The 6829-nt window shown below is 49.9% G+C and overlaps 1 pseudogene; it reads left to right on the top strand.

The window, feature by feature from the left end:
- Positions 1–3116: 3116 nt before the first annotated feature.
- On the top strand, positions 3117–4368 carry LOC111730969 (annotated as a pseudogene).
- The last annotated feature ends 2461 nt before the right edge of the window (positions 4369–6829 follow it).

The following is a 6829-nucleotide window of genomic DNA, read 5'->3' as shown; positions in this document are numbered from 1 at the left end:
AAGCCTCGATGGTGACTTCAGGTCCAGGTGTCAATAGCACATGAGGCCTTGGTGAGGGCTTCAGACCCTAATGGTAACTTTAGACCAGCCCCTGAGGGTGGCTGCAGATTCTAATGGTCACTGCAAGTCCTGGTAATGGTCTCAGTGGCCTTCGACCCCAGTGGTAGCTGCAGACCTTGGTGACCCGGGAGGCACCAGGCGTTTCATTCCCCTCCCTCCGTCCTCCCTAAGCTCCATCTCTCCCCAGCCTAGAATTTGAGCCATTCTCCAGGATCCACTTAATTAGCCAAGCTCATTAACTCCCACAGGCTTCTCCTCCCCACCTAATTAACTGACTTAATTAGGGCTTGCAGGCCCAGCCCCCTCCTGCTCCTACCCCGTCTCCTACCCTCCAGGCCCCTGGCTCCGCCAAGCCTCCAGCAGGCAGAGAATGGATAAAGATGTGGCCTGGGCCCCTCCAGCCCCGGGGCCTCCACCTGGCGTCCCTCCCCCAGTCCCAGGGCACCAGGACAGTGCCCCTCTCAGCAGCCCACAGGCGGGAATGGAAATCGGGACAGGGAGGTGGGTGGGGAGAGGGATGGAAATGAGATAAAAAGGAATCAGGTTTCAGGAGTTAATGAGAATGGCTTGTGGTGGATGGGCTGGGCAGCGGGTGGTTAGGGGCCTGAACTCTACAGTCTGCCTGTAGACTGGTTGAGTCTCAGCGTGTGTGTGAACTTCGGTAAACTCCTCACCTCTCTGTCTCAGACACATAACGGTCGCACCCACACTGCAGCACTGTTATGAGGTTTAAGTGAGCTGATATGTATAAAACGCACGGATCTGTAATGGTTACAGAGGTGGGTGAGGACAGACAGAGTTTCCCCGAGAGCAAGGGGCTGGAGGAAGGAGAGGAAATCCAGAGTATGCTGTTCCTAGGTGCCAGGCGCACCCCCAGGCGGGCTCTGGGGTGCCAGAGGTGTCGTGTTCCCACTCCAGGGGTGGAGGAGTCTGGCTTTGTTAGTTCAGGACCGCTAAACTCTGTGCCTCAGTTTCTCCATCTGGGGGAAGGCCTTGCCTTGCGGAAGTACCTGGCATACCCTAGAGGCCTACTAAATGTCTACAGACTCATCCCTGAGAAGGGAGATGACATGAAAAGCATTTGGGGGGAGGTGCTCAACTGCCCTTCACCTTCCCCAGGGCCAAAGCAAGAAAAGTGGGCTGTGCTGGCAGCAGGCAGGATGCATTCAGATGTAAAGCAGGGCTTCCTGGAGTTGAGGAGTACAGGATCTTGAATGTAGGAAGGAGGAAGAGTATGTCTGAGCTGCTGGATGGGCTCCAGGGGAGAGATGGCCAATCAGCAGCTGCAAGTGAGCGGGAAGGGGTGAGATGGGGCCCTGAACACTAGGATGGCCCTTTATCTACTTAGCTCAGAATTTTACATGTATTGGTGTGATCAGTATCTTCCTCCACTAGACTGGAAGATCCTCAAGGCAAGGACTGTCCACTTAGCCCACCCTTTTATCCTAATGCCATCGTATAGTAGGTGTCCATTAACAAGCGTAAATGCATAAATGAGTGAATGAATGCACACATGCATGCATGCCTGAAACTCAGAAGGAAAGGGGCCCCATGTGGCAGCCCAGGCACTTGCCCTGCATGCCCAGCTATGAGCTGGCTCCTCAGGTGGCCCAAAGAACAACCTCCCCGAGGGGATAGGAGCTAGACTCCAAGGATTCAAGGACTCCTGGGTGGGCTGAGCTCCCTCTTGGGTAGCCTGCCCAAATTGGGATGCTGAGGAACTGGTGATATGGGGGACAGAGGGGAGAATCTTTAATTTACCCCTGCACTTTTAAATACTTTAGAAACCCACATGTATACATAGTGTAAAGAACATGGAGTTGTAAGTGACAGAGACCCAAGTCCAACTGACCTAAGCACGAAATGGACTCTATTGGATTACACACCTGTAAAGTCCAGAGTCTTGAGGCATGGCCGGATCCAGGCACTCAGATGATGGCATGAGGACTGTGACTCTATCTCTTGGTTCTGCTGTCTACTGTGTTGTCTTCGTGCTCCAGGAGGTCTCCCTGGTGGTAGCAACTCCAGGCCTTACATCCCACCTTCTGTCCAACTGGCCCAGCTTGGGGCACAGACCCATCTCAGAAGCAATCATTGTAGCCAGGGGCCTGCGGTATACTGATTGGTGGAGGCTGAGTCCCAAGCTCACCCCTAAAGCCTAACAGATAAGCCCCACCATCAGAACCTCTAATGAAGAAGGAAGGGTATGGTCAAAGGATGTAAACTCCCAAAGGAAAATCAGGATTCTGTTGCTGAAAGATGGGGCCAATGATGTTGGATGGCAGAGTTCTACTCCACTTGGCACAGGTGGGCATCAAGCCAGATCCAGGGCCTATTCTAAGAGCTCATCGTTTGTGGCAGACACTGTTCCCCACCCGTAGCTCCCCAGGCCCCCTCCCCACTTCTACTTGGCAGCCCCTCTTTCTCTTCTCTCCGAAGGCCTTCTTTGCTCCAACCTGCTCTGCCCACATCCACAGCACTGCCCTCCCCCCCGCAGCTCCCACCAAAGACTGCTGACAGGAGCTGGGGTATAGTACGCGTTCTAGGCGTGTCTATGTATGATCTACACGGTCTCTGAGAGCTCCCTACTGGGGTTCGCTGCCAGTTGCTTGAAGTGTTGACCTGCTTGAGAACACACTCCTTGTCACTGCCTTCCTATCTCTCTTCTCCACGCCCCTACTTGGGATCACCTGCCAAATAAACTACTTGCTCTCGAATCTGCTTGTTCAGGGTCTGTTTCTGTAGAACCCAAACTAGGACATCATTAGAGCCAGCCCCCCAGGGATGTGTAGCAGACAGCACTTGTTTCCTTCCAAATGCCTGCAGTCCTGGGGGTGGCTTTGGTGACCCATCCCTGAGGAAAGAGCTGCAATCAAACGGGCTCTGAGTAGCCTTGCCTCTGTTCTGAGGATCCCAGAGGATGTTCCCCACTCCCCTGAAACAAGCACGGGGTGGGGGTGGAGACCTATTAGATCCGCACTCCACAACTTCCCTGAGAAACAGGCACATCCAGCCCTAAGGGGCGCCGGCATTCAGAGCCACCATAGTGGGTACGGATGGCAGGAGGCCAGGCAGTCAAACGTACCTCCCACGCCCATGCCTCTCAGAGTGAGAGATGAAGTCGTTTTAGACTGTTCTTAGACCTGGCTTTAAAAACACACAGAATCGCACAGTGAAAAAGTTATTTCTCCCCCCTCCCCTTGTTTTTCAAGATTCCACTTAAAAATACTTCCATTGAATAAATGTCAACAATTTTGAAAAAAGGTGAAAGAAAATACAGAAAAATGAAAACCTTTGCAGCTCCACAGCTAGAATCAATGTTAACATCTTATCATATTTATGTCAGATATTTTTAATTGAAAAAAGAAAAAAACATGACAGATAAGGATGAATTCCCATTACCTGCCCCGCCCCAGTCCCATTTCCTGGATTTCGTCCCCGAGGGCAACCACTGGCATGATTGCAGAGCCTCCTCTCATACCAGCTGGCAGGCTTTCAGCTGCAAGGAAGAGATTCCCTTCAAAGCAGCTCAGAGTACAACTCAGCATCTCTGCGATATTACAAAGCAGGTTCTTCCCTCTCCGCGCTGCCATCGCACTGTACTTCCCATCATCAGTGGCATCCTGCTGGCCGCGGTCACACTTGTATTTTGACACGGGAAGTGGGGAGCTGGTCAGAACTCTTGCTGGAACACTGTTTCTCACTTCAGAATAAATTCTCCAAAAAGGTATTGAGTGATTCAAAGCTCCGTGGCCTCCAGCCGCTGTACATCCAGGGCAGCCCCACCATCTTCTTTCAGATCTTTCTTGGGTTCTGGTGGAACTTGTGGTTTTTCTTCTCGGCAAAAACTTGACCTGTGTTTCCCAGTGGCCCTGGAAGCTCCTGCTCTTCGCTGTCGGGAGCTTCTGTAAGCTTTGCCCCAAATCTCATCATCTTCAGCTTTCTAAACCTGATCAGCTCTCCGAGCTACTCAGTCACCAATGTCACCAGGGGCCCTGATCATGCTGCATGAGCTGGTCACCAGCAGCAATGTTCTGGGTATGATGGTGGCTCTCCAGAGGAGGGGATTCTTCCTGTATAATGAGACCATTGTAACGCAGACCAACAAGCCAGGAATGCCTTCTTTCTGTCATGGCTGGGGACATGAGCAGTAAGGAGCATCAGAGAACATAGAATACACTGGGGAAATCCCCAAACACCATCATTTTCCCCCAGCATGGAGACTATCAATATGGCTGAAACAATGTCCTAACAGAGCACTTTCGGAGTTCCCCAAACTCATACAGTTTGAAACGTTATGATGTGTAGGTTCTAGAGGACAGGGATTCTATTGTGATTTCTTCCCCATCCCCCCAACAGTAGCAGAAACTCTGACACATCAGTGAATATAAAACGTAGCCAAAGGGAAGGTGCATAATGATCAGAAGTCATGGGTTCCTGGCCTCACATCTTCTTTGTGCAGGAGGCTGCTACTGTCCGCACAGGAGCATGAGGACATGCAGTACTAAAGAGGGTTGTGGGCTCTGGCCAGAGGAAATCTAAGTGAAGATCTCGGTTTTCTGATGTTTCTTCTGTGTTGCTATGGAAATCATAGCCAAGTTTTATCTTTGTGTTCTGTTATCTAAATTACACCCATGGAGACCTTCTCTGGAAAGGCAACTATTGCTGTGGATGCTAAACTTTGAGCTGGCAAAAGTGGATTATCCCTAGGTGTTAAGGGAAAAGAACTAGCATTACAAACATCTGCTTCAGTTCCTCTTCAGATATGTTGTGTTGGTTCGGTCATCCGAGAAGCAGGCTAAGATGGGGTCAGATGCAAATCTTGGGTAGAATGCTTGGGAGGAAAAATAGGGAAGGAGCCAGAGGAGGCTGGGGAAACCATCAGACTGCAATAGATCTAACATTTGTAACAAAGAAAGAGAGAAGGAAGGAAGGAAGGAAGGAAGGAAGGAAGGAAGGAAGGAAGGAAGGAAGGAGGGCAGGGAGGTGGGATAGGAGGAGTCTTAGACTGCAGTGAAATGGTAAGAAAGTTTCTACAAAGCCAAGGGGAGTCCTTGATCCAAAGTTACCCATCAGAGAAGCCCTGTGTCTCCAAAAAGTCTCTGCTGCGCTCAGTTATTGCCTCCTGTCAATCCTAGAGAGACTCCAGGCTGCTGCCCTCAGCAGTCACAGTCCTTGCATTTTCACGGCTGCCACATCCCACCCCTCATGCCATACAGCTTCTCTGTGGATGCCGAGAGCCACTCTTTCTAAAGGGAAACTTCGAAGAGGGAGGTTCTCGGTTGGAACTACGGCTCCCCTCCCCCTCACTGCACTTGACCTCAGGGCCATAACTGGTAGCCATCGTTTCCTCCTTCCACTATCCATTCTCAATTATCCACACCCTCAACTGTCACCTTAGCGGGTATTGAGGGGCCACCTAGTGGTATGACGCAACGCTTCAGTCCTGAGGGGACACTGGGTTCCACATTCTAGTATTTCTCCCTGCTCCCACTTTGTAAAAGCATCCCCGCTTTCTTCTAGTAACTGATCAGGGTACTTCTAGTAACTTCTAATAACTAAGAGTCAGTTACTGAGGGTCTAGTAACTTCTAGTAAATGAGGGTCAATTACTACCGCTAGAACAGTGATTCCTCTTCTTGCCTGCTGGCCCCAGAACACATGGAGTCCCGTGTTATTTAAGCAGCCGCAGCTTAAATTTTCATGGAACTCTTGCTATGCTCCGATAAGAGTAAGCCCCCTTTGGGGACCAGGACTTCCTACCCTGCGGAGCTCAGGGTGGGGAGATTTGACTACCAGATGTATTTGGGCAAAACTTCACTAATCACATTGGTAGTAATCAAATCCCCCGTTGAGAAATCAGGGAAGACCTCTGCGGAAGGTGGCCTTGAACTGTGTTACCCTTGTCAACTATGGCTGGGAGCATTTCAAGGCCTGATTCTACCTCTGCCCCTCTCCAGACTTCATTTTCCTCACCTGTAAGGAGAGGAAAGTGCTCTCTAAATTCTAGTGTTCCGAGACTCGGTTGTTAGACACAGGACGACGTTCTCTTCCTTCTTCCTCCCTCTACTGCTGGCCCAATAACTCATACTCCTCCATTAGTTTATTTTGGACAATAAGGCCTCACTTGACTTTTCTAATCCTCTATTCTCCATTAGTTTGTTTTGGGCAATAAGACCTTACTTGACTCTTCTAATCCTCTACCAGAACGAAGTTAGGGTGAAATTCGAAACTTGAGAACATTGGTAGGACAGGGAGGGGTGAGAGAGGGAAGGGAGATATAAAGGAGGTGTCTTAGAGGATAACTTGTTTGGGGAACAATGTTCTAGACAGAGGAGGAAATAAAGGAAGGCACAGAGGTATGGGAAAGCAGATGCTCTAGGAACACCAGCTGAATGGAGAAGAGGGGGTCTCAATAGGGGGAAGGTAGGAGGCTCCAAAGGCAAAGGGGTTTGAAAACCAGGATAAGAAAGTTAGATTTTTACCCTAGATGTAACAGGAAGTCATTGACAATTTTATGTAGAGGAGCAACCCAATCTACTTTTTATTTGACAGAGCTGATGATCACACAGGACTTGGATTCTAGAAAAAGATTCTAGGCAGAGGAAGGAGGGAGACAAGTTAGGATCTAAGGCAATGTTTTCACTAGCAGAGGTTTCATATTGATGGCCCAGAGGTGACGCTTAGCCCCAAAGAATGTTTCATTTGGCTCGTTCAGTATTTCTGAATTTGGGGAATTAGTTTCAAACATTTAAGTGGAGGATTTTATG

Source organism: Pteropus vampyrus, unplaced genomic scaffold (assembly GCF_000151845.1).
Source record: "Pteropus vampyrus isolate Shadow unplaced genomic scaffold, Pvam_2.0 Scaffold347, whole genome shotgun sequence".
In the NCBI taxonomy this organism is placed as follows: domain Eukaryota; kingdom Metazoa; phylum Chordata; class Mammalia; order Chiroptera; family Pteropodidae; genus Pteropus; species Pteropus vampyrus.
Note: the sequence above shows the minus strand (reverse complement) of the source record. Positions and strands in the feature narration are given on the sequence as shown.